Genomic DNA, 10,688 nt, shown 5'->3' on the forward strand with positions numbered 1-10,688 from the left:
ATTATGTTAAAAAGAACCCAACGCCCGACACTGATTTCCTGAAAGAGAATCTCATCACAGAAACAATAGTTTCCTCCCTAACCAGCCTTGGCAATAAATGTAGACTGCCGTGTGCCACTTAATACTATCCAAAAGAAGGGAAGACGGCACAGTCCCGCCAGAATAAAGATAAAAAGGTTGTTTGTGGCAATTGGAGGGCAAAAGGCAATGTAAGCCATTACCCGGCTCTTTGCGCTTGTTCACGATGCCTTGATACTGGAGCAAAATGTCTAAAGAGGGCAATATTTGCCCTTTCAGGAGATTGCGATACTCGCAACAACGGCGCTTTTGCGATGATCAGAAAGAGTTTAGATGATGGAACTATTGATCCTTACCTTTCGCTTCTTGTAATTTTACCTGACTGTCCTCACGTGGCGAGAGGTTTTGCAATTGGTAGCTCAAGCTCAACGCTGTAACATTGGCTTGCTTCGAACACTTGAAGTCGGTCCAGTGGCATCAACATGGCTCAGATGCAAAAGCGGATACCTCGTAACGACCATGTAAAAAACAAGGATCGCCAAGATCCATCTGCAGTTTCGACATTGTGTAACGCCAAGCTTCCATCTTTCCTGGCAAAAGTTGGATATGACAACAACCGTCTTGGGATGTACCCTTGCCCAATCAGCGTCTCCGTAGTAAAGTTCGGCTGGCTGTTATTCTTATCGTGGGATAGCAAGCTTGCGTCTGCGACGCTATATCGGGCCCGTTTATATAGTCCAATTGACAAGATTTCTGCCATCAATAGGAACCTTCCCTCCACCCAAGTTCAATGCAAGAACAACGTGACCTTCCTTACATCCCCTGATAGTCCTGTATTAATCGAAGAACTGGAGGATAAAAGTTCCTATTCAAAGAGCAAGACAGTAACTTCAGTTCAGCGATGGAACACCCTGAAACAGCGCCTTGGTGTGACACTAAGTGGAACGCTGGCAGAAATACAGAAAGCGGCTGACGATCATTTGAAGAAGACAGAGGTGGACAACAAACAAAGGCTATGACAAGAAACAGATCAATTTCTGTGACAAAACCATACAAGATCACATTGAAGCAATCACCATGATTGATCAGGAGCTTGTGTACACTGCAGTTTCCAGCTTGAGGAGATATGAAGATTCGATGGATATGGATTTTGTGCCGTAAATTTGGAACATGCCGTTGACTACAGTGAGAATTGGGTATCCATTGTCAGTCTCTCTGTTAGCAATAACAAGATCTTCGCTTCTCATGATGAAGGGATTACTGGGGTGGATCTCCAGTCACATGCACGTCATATCATTTACAAGTCACAGAATGCCAAATGCAGTGTGGTCGCATTTGAGAAAGGCATCCTCTTTACTGACCAGCAGAGAGCGACCCTTTATAACACAGACGAAGACAACAACATTGAGAAGTTTGCTGGGTGTGAAGTAGAAGGTTGCCAAGATGGACCAGTAGCCGAATGCAAGTTCAAGCAACCAATGGGTTCCTGCCTGGAATTTGCCAATGTCGTTTACAATTGTGATGCTCAGCCAAATTCAGTAAAAATAGTGACACCACTCTTTGAAACCGCCAAAATTCTAAACGCCTTGGGGCATTTGAATGACGCCTTTTCAGTACACAAGAAATGGAGAGGCCAAAGTGTTCCTTTAAGAACATTGGCACAGGCGGTGGAAAAGTTCGGACAATGCAAAGAGGCCCCTCTCCGAGTTTCAGCATTCAGTGCGCTGTGTAGAAGGTTGCTCGGAAATTCATTGCACCGACCACAAGGAATGGTTTCGGCCGCTACAGTTAAGTCTGTTGTCTTGCGACATTGGGGTTTAGGGAGAATGGAGTCTGTTTTGTCCGCTTTATCTTTTCCTTACACTAACCTCCTCTGCTGTATAACTCTGGATGTTGACCATCTACACTCCACATTCCATATGAAACACCCACTACTCTCAAAGAGAGAATATTGTCGAGACTTTGGGAACACAATAAAGAAAACTACGAAGCGGTTGTCCTCTTCTCGTTTTTTGACTTTACAAGTGAAAAAATTCTTGGTATCCAGGGTCAGAGCATGACAACATCCGTCTTACTTGTTTACCATCCATTGCTCCGCTTCCAAACGTAAAGCTGTCGGATAAGGAAGTTGAGGAAATACGCAACTTACTCACGTGTAAATGGAACTGCAATCAGACAGAGAGCAAATGTGCAGGAAACAACGATGGCACGACACGGAACTATGCCGGAGGTTATCCACCAGATGCATTTATTTATTTATTTATAAAAACTTTATTTACTCAATATAATAAAATAAAAGCTGCTTTCCATGAATGCCGTGTTTAGGATAATAGCTTAGATAACCTATTTAATCAGTCGTTTGAATTGAATAAAGGACTCTGCTTTCCTTAGTTCTAATGGCAAACTGTTCCACAAAACTGCACCACTATAGCTAAAGCTGTTTTTGTAGTAGCTTGTGCGCGGTTGCGGAACATTTACCTTATTCACAGAGTCTCTCAAACGATAACCAGAATCGCGATGGACAAATTTGGAGCAGAAATACTCAGGTGCTAGTCCCTGTAGGGACTTAAATACCATTGTTGCTCTTTCAATTTGCCTTTGAGAGACAAGGCATTTCCATCCTAAGAGATCAAATAAATTGTTGACATCAGCGTCATAGTTAGAGTAGGTCAAGACACGGGCTGCTCTGTTTTGTAGTTTTTGCAGTTTGTCCTGCAAAGTTGCTCCACAGGTTTCCCCAAACAATATTGCAGTAGTTGAAATGAGGTTGTGCTAGGGCCTGATAAATAGAATGTTATGTCCCATAGGGGACAAGATACCTGATTCGCTTTATGGCCCCAACACCAGAAGCAATTTTCTTGGTTAACTTATCAATATGGCTTCTCCAAGTAAGTTTATCATCGATAAGTACTCCTAGTGATTTAGCAGTAGTAACATGCTCAATAGGAAGAAAGAAACTTAAGAAAGAAAAGAAACTTTATTAAAGTGTCTAGTCGTTCTAGCGCAGAAGCATTAATCGGGGACACTGTAAATTGAAATTTAACAATTAACACAAATCAAGTCAAATGTTGATTTTTGAAGAGAGGGGAAACCGGAGTACCCGGAGAAAACCTCTCGGTCCAGAGTAGAGAACCATCAAACTCAACCCACATATGACTCCGAGTCTGGGAATCGAACCCGGGCCACATTGATGGGAGGCGAGTGCTCTCAAGCACACGCTCAACACACGTGTACACACGCTTGGTTTTTGCTGCTGGTTTTTGCTTGGTGGAATAACCTGACGCTTTCGTTCGACCAGCCGAACGTTTACAATAACGACCTATTTTAACCTAGTTTCCCTGTTGTTTTAAGATTGGAACTGCAAACTCTAGCAACTGAGTTTTCATCGACCGTCTGCAGAGATTTTATTGTCGTAACAGCGCAACTGGTCATTTCGCCATCTTGAAACACAATGACCAAATCCAGTAAGCGCGGAACTTGTTCAAAATGCGGGAAAGGACCTAGGAAACTCATAGACGGACTTTGCCAACATGAATGTTTAGATAAATCAAGTATCACCGATGGAAAACTCTCCACACGACAGGAACCGTTAAAAAAATGTCAATTGTGTAAACAGCAGGAAGGTGCGGGTCCTGCGCTTAACTGGATATCGTGTTCAAACCCAAATTGTGGAACTTGGTATCAGTCGGTTTGTACTGACCTAGGAGAATTAACGAAGAAAGCGTTGGCTGTCATATTCTGGTTATGCCCCGAATGTGCCATTTCATTTAAACCTGTTTGGGTGAACGAGGATGTCGACGTCGAACCTGAAGCATTGAATCAGAACGATTCGGTAAGCGACCATTCCACAATGCTGAACCAGCTTTCAGATGTAATGGAGAAACTTGTTAAAGACGTCATGCCTATGCTTGTGCAAGATGCTCTCCAAAAAAGGTTCTGAAGCTGTGTCAGAAAGGAACCGCAAACTGGAATCAGAAATTATCGACACAGGATATCATAGAGTACTCCGAGAGAGTAGCGAGCGCCATAAAAGAAGATGTAATATAATTATTAAAGGGTTGCCGGAGTCTCAGTCAGAAGTAGCGGATGATCGCAGAGCATTTGATACAACCTTGCTTGAAAGAATATCTAACCAAGTTGGTCTTCAAGAGAAACCTGCGAAAATAATGCGTTTAGGCGAAATTAGGGCCAACCATGAGAGCTCCAATTGCAGACCAATGCGTGTAGTGTTCTGTAGAGAGGATCCTGTCATTGAACTTCTTGCTAAGAGGAACGTGAAATTGGAAGATAAAATCTACTGGTTTAATAGGGATCTCACTCAAAGTGAGAGGAAATTGGAATTTGAGGCAAGGAAGAAACAGCGTGACAGACAAAACGTGTCTGGTGCACACGTTACTAGATCCAGTACATGCAATACTTCAGCTAGGAACGCTACCAGCTGGCCTGTTACTCACAATGATGTTGGTACTTCTCATAAATGATCCTTGCCGCATCGCGACTTAAAGATCTTTTATACCAATGCTTGTTCTCTGTTTAACAAGCTTGGTGAAATTAAATGCATTGTAAACTCTAGTGATATTGACATTATTTGCATAACAGAAACTCACTTCTCTACAGAATATTTTGATGCTGAGCTTGCAATACCTAATTACAGAATCTTTAGAATCGACAGGGACACACACGGTGGCGGTTCATGTATTTATGTACACATGAGATATAATGCGCAAATCTTGGAAACATTCTCTTTACGTGACTCGTTGGGCGTTAAAGTATTCTTGAATAGTGGCGATGTAAACATTGTTTGTCTCTATCGGTCACCATCATCTACTGAAGAACACGATATAGCCGTGAAGTCTGAACTACACACGCTACCTATTAGCGACATTGATCAAGTAATTTTGGTGGGTGATTTCAATCTTCGGGATGTTTGTTGGTCTAACGGAACAGTTTAGGTCCCACACTGCGTGGAATTGATCATCTAACAGCAATACTGGAAGTGAAATTGTATGATAATGTGGAATATCTGGCTTCTAAGAAATTTAATTGGGCTAAATGTGACGTTCCTAGGTTAATTAGTACTGGTCAGCATATAGATTGGTTCTACTCTGAAGAGGCACTCCACAGTGTTGACTTAATGTGCGGCGAACTCTAAAGTAAAATACTACATGCAATTCATCATAGTGTCCCAATTTTAGTACAAAAAACTACAAAAGAAGGAATACCAATACGCAAAGTCCCATGGAAGGGTTCGAAACTCCGTCGTGCACGAAAGGAAAAGAATAATGCGTGGCAAACTTTCAACATTCCTCCGTCTCATTTCAATCTCACTTCTGCCCTTGAATTTGAAGAAAAATATAAATCTGTAGAACGGAAACTTAAAGAAGATTATGAAAAAAAAACTCTCTAAAAATGTGAAACAAAATCCAAGCAAATTTTTTGCGTATCTAAGGAACAAAAAGAAGTCGAATAAAACAGTATCTTGCTTGCGAAAAGCTAATGGACAAACTACTACTTGCCCTAAGGAGACTGCTGATTTACTAGTGGAGTCATTTGCTTCCGTTTTTACCAGAGAGGAAGCTCTAAATGAAAATTGTGTTCTCGAGAATATGGCGGAACAAATAAATGAATTCACTGTAGGAAAGGAGGAAGTCGTACAACAGCTGAACTCGTTGAACATCCATAAAGCGGCTGGACCGGATAGTCTACATCCTGTGATCATAAAAACTCTAGCCATGGAAGCGCGCAATAGTTACTGCCTCACATAAGAAAGGTTCACTCAATGATGCATGCAACTATAGACCTATTTCTCTTGCTTGCATTTTATGTAAAGTATTCAAGAAATTACTTTATAGACATCTCTACACGCACGTGCGTGACAACCTCAGCCCATACCAACACGGCTTTGTCCACGGCAAGTCGTGTCTCTCTAATCTTTTGGAAACAGTGCATGAGATCAATACTATTTTAGAGGATGGGGATGTAGTAGACCTAGTCTACTTGGACTTTCAGAAAGCGTTCGATAAAGTTCCACATGAGCGACTCCTGTTGAAGTTAAAAGCATATGGGATAACCGGCCAATGTAACAACATTATTCGTAATTTTATTACTGGTAGAACAATGGCAGTCCTTGTATTATCCACATGGGAATCCGTATTATCTGGAGTGCCTCAAGGTTCCGTTTTGGGGCCCTTGTTGTTTCTTTTGTTTATTAATGACATGCCTGCTATCACAACAAATACAACCACGTTATTTGCTGACGACTCAAAGTTAATAGGAAACGCGCGATCACCTGCAACCATTCAGTCGGACTTACACTGCTTATCCCATTGGGCTGACGTGTGGCAAATGAAATTTAATGAATCAAAGTGCAGCGTTTTGCATATTGGTAAAGACAACCCTAAAAATAACTACATGATGGGCCATACACGAGCTCAATGTCTTCGTAACCTTCAGTCGCTTCAGCAGAACGCGATTTAGACCTGGATTTATGCTTGTCAGGCATATTTTAAAAACAGTCCCAAAAACTAGCCTACAACGTTAAAGAAATACACATACGTTTCACAAAAAAGTAACGGAAAATAGCTTTCAAACGGAAGACGAGAAAGACACGTCCGCCATTGTAGCCGACCCCTATTAACCCCCCTCTCCCCCCCCCCCCCCCTCAAACGGACAAACGGAGAGCGCAGTGCGAAAAAAAATGACCCCGACTTGTATACTAAAGCTAATCGAGGTAATATGGGTGGAGAAACTATAAACGTTTAACTGATAGATGACAAAGCCGAACGTTTTCGGTTCAATAATCCGCGGGGTTGCAGTTCTTTAATCAAACAATTCTACAACAGTTTACAAATAGTATTAAGACATTTTTCTCCTCTTACTTTGATCAAACCAACAAATTAACAGGCAAACAACCAAGCGTCTAAGATTTGCCATCGCCGCGCATAGTAACAGGAATTGTTGCATTCGTTACGCATCTGTATCAATTGATAATGCTCGATAAAATTTATGCTCGATTCCTTTTGGCGTCATAGAATTGATTAATGATTTCAAAAAGGGTAACATTCTTGAATAATTGCACAAGTCACAGATGCTTGCATGCTAAAGACGAGCACAAACATGACTTGCATCCGGGATAATGGTTATGTTTTCTCATGGTGTTAGCGGGGGGTAGTTTCGGTCAGTTGTTATCTATATTTAGTATAAACTAAAACAGTTGATAGGCTACTCAAACTCCGGATATCCTTTGCTATTCATTTCCGTGCAATTCGCGCAGAATTTGCGCCCAAAAATGTTGTAATCTTTGTGCTCTATTATCTCACCGTTTTATTATATACTAAAATGTTAACGGTAACCCTGAACAACGTTCAAAATTTAAAACGCCAGCAGAGTATCTGGCTTGACCAGTGTATATGCATCCTGGAACTGAGTGCGTATTACACCAAGTGTAGCTGTCCCTATATTTAACAACTATTCACCTCAGTGTCGGTGGCTAGTGGTGGATATTAAATATCCACCACTAGCCACCGACATGGCTGTACATTTACACGGATGCAAATACACTGCTCAAGCCAGATACGCTGCTGGCGTATGAAATTTTGAACGTTGTTCAGGGTAACCGTTAATATTACCTCGGGCAACATTCGGAAGCTGCTAAGTATGTTTTGTACATGCGTGCATACATCTGCTCCTTTGTGGATAGATTCTTCCGGTAGGCTCCCACAACAAACCTTCAACATACCGGAACGAGGTGAGCCTGCTCCCGCGGGCCTACGATATTACAAATTCTCGCTCGATCAAAAACTGAACCAACATATCGGGTATTTAAGCCGTCAGTGCTAAGGTTAAGACGTTCTTGGTTAAGTTGGAGACCTGATGCCAAGCAAACTTTGATTTCAAAATGCCTCTGGTAGTTATTACTTAAAGGCACTCAGTCATAAACGCATTCCCAAGGATATGAGTCAGATTTCGAAAGAAAAAGGGTACTTTAACCTTAAGTGACACTCAGTGTAATTATACTCAGCATAACTGGAAAATTTGCTTTCAAGCGATCAAAGGTCGTCCTTGCAGTTCCGCTTGTAAAATTACTTTACACTAGACTGATTTTTTTATATTATTACATACGGGGCAAAATTACTGAATGCTGATTGGCTGAGACAGAGGGCAAGATAGTCACTCGGACCGGAACACGAAATAGATAAATTTTTTTTTAATTAAGTAGATCGACAGTTTCTGGGCATCGTTCCTAACTTATACAGATTGAAAGTTGTTTTCCCTTCTTTTTATATTTCATTTTTTCTTCTATGATAAAAATGCTATCCCCTCCACCATGTAGTTAGTATAAAAACAGAACTCTTGCCTCCCTTACCTTAATAAAGCCAATTAACAGATGGCAAGGCAAGAATTAAAGGTCTTGTCTTGGATTTTGCCGCTATTCTCTTATATGAATTCACATAAACTGACTGTTACTCAATAAGAACTGTTAACACATCCTAGTTTTTCCTTTTACGTCAAGAGATCAACAATTTGCATTAGTGAAGAAACCGATTTGAATACTACCAAACGCTATTCGGTTTCTGACCATATACAATAAGAGTACTTTCAACTGTCAATTAGTCACAGTATGATAAGTTTCACACCACATCACGCCATATTGGCTTGATCATCTCTTTTTAAGGGGTTTTGACTGAACAAGTTTTGTCTACAACTTATTAATTGGCCAATATAATGGCATGCTCACTTACAATTATTGATGTACGTGTTCGAGAAAGGCGAATTCGTCTTTTAGTTTACAATTCCATATCAAGCCGCAAAGTGAACAAACTAACTTGTAAGTGAGTAATCCATTTTTGGTCAAGTGCCTCCTTAATGGTAGCGGTTAGCTCAAGTGTTCGGAATGCGCAATAACCTATGTTGTTCGAATTTTTCCTTGGCGTCAGCAAATAACCATCATTCGCTAATGACGGCCTCCTGAAGTTCAATTCGCATTCTATTTGGGGTAAAATAACTTGAAAAAAACGATTTGCAATTGAATTATCTTTTTACGTCCAAAACGTAGGCAAGTTAGTTGTCACGAAGTCTTAGTCTAAGGAATGTCAATGGTCCTATTGGTTTTTCTGTGGAAAGAACTGCGAAGTAATTCGGGTAAACTTTGTTGATCAAAATAGCGGATTAACCTGACTGTTTCACGATACTTTTTTCATGTTCTTAGGAAATATATAAAAACATATCAAGATTATACCGAGTTTTATCCCAATTCTAAAGCTCTTTGCAGTTTATTGCTGAGTAATGGGTTGCTTCTAAGGAGCTCGCATGACCATGTTGTCTTAGTGCCGGGGTTACAATCCCCGAAACGTCTTGGCACACTCGCCCACTTTTGCAATATCTGTCAGGGAAGTTTATCGTGATGAAGTCGTCATTACTCGTTTACAACATTGTCGGGGGGGTGGGAGGGGAAGGGGGTTCCCTATTCTAGTGATGTCATTAGGTATGTTCACGAAATAGCTTGCAAATGCATTTTCGTGCTATCTGATCCAGGTGTGCCAAGGACTTATGTCATGGATTGTAGACATTTCCAATGAATTTTTGAAATCACCTTTGTGGCCACGCCAAAAGGTCGCCGCTCCTCAAATGTCAGGATTCCATTTAAGCTCAAACCAATGTATTAAACTAAGCTTCTAGCAGCATAGTCTCGCATTTGCTGGTATTCTAAATAATAAGTTATATTACACCAACAATAAGATACCGAAACAGAGTCCAATTTTTGGCTTAATAGTCAAATAATAAACACTTGTCGTAGTTCGAAGACTCTTACATTTGAATGAAATTATGTCTGAAGTTTTTCAAGAGGACCGTATCGATTTCACATTGTAATTCGACTTGTAAACTGAGACCGGCCTGACATTGAACTCAGACCGGTCTGGCTTCGTCTCGGTGACTGGACCGATACGAGAAACTCTCGCACCGGTCTGAGTTCGTACCGGTCTCATGTAAATGACCGCAAATCTCAGACCGGGTCCACAAATTTCAAGCTTGTATACTTTTGGGTCAGCTTTACATGTATTGCACAAGAGATATCATTTTGTTCCGAATCCTGGCACCAATCATTTCGTCCCGGTTTCACGTAAACGGCTGCAAAAATTTCATACCGGTACAAGTTCATACCGGTCTGATTTCGTCCCGGTCTCATGTAAATACCCCCTTAGTTGAAATTAGAATAGTGTTAGAACACAACATGCCGGGGAAAAGTTACAGTTAACAACGTGGTTTTTAGAGGCTCTACTGTCTGTTTGCTTTGAAATAGTCGTGAAATTCTGCAGCAGTTTTGCAACTAATATCAAGATAAGTTTCTTTCTCTTACCTTCGTAAAACCAGCAAATTAGGAGGTAAAAACCAAAAGATAAAAGCTTAGCCATCATATATAAGCAGTGCTTGCATAATCTGCTTCTCTCGAATGATTAATTTTCTTCCGGTTTGTCCTTCTACGTAATCAGATTGAATAATTAGCTCAAACTTCGCTCAAACGGTCTGAGACCGCAAAATCGTTTATTTGAATAAACAAAGACACACAAAGAAGATAAGCGACATCCAGCGTAACCATTGAAAATAACAGATTATGAATTTCGAAAACAATGGAATGCGAACGGTTTTCCTTTTTTGCTTTTTTGTTTCAT

The 10,688-nt window shown here is 40.8% G+C and overlaps 1 long non-coding RNA gene across 1 annotated transcript in view; it reads right to left on the reverse strand.

The window, feature by feature from the left end:
- Positions 1-10,451, reverse strand: part of LOC138010806 (uncharacterized) — a 29,755-nt gene extending 19,304 nt beyond the window's left edge. Inside the window, exon 1 of the long non-coding RNA XR_011124561.1 lies at positions 10,376-10,451. This is a non-coding gene — a long non-coding RNA (uncharacterized lncRNA). The remainder of the gene's footprint in view (positions 1-10,375) is intronic.
- Between the last annotated feature and the right edge of the window lie 237 nt (positions 10,452-10,688).

Source organism: Montipora foliosa, chromosome 7 (genome assembly GCF_036669935.1).
Source record: "Montipora foliosa isolate CH-2021 chromosome 7, ASM3666993v2, whole genome shotgun sequence".
NCBI classification, from domain to species: Eukaryota; Metazoa; Cnidaria; class Anthozoa; order Scleractinia; family Acroporidae; genus Montipora; species Montipora foliosa.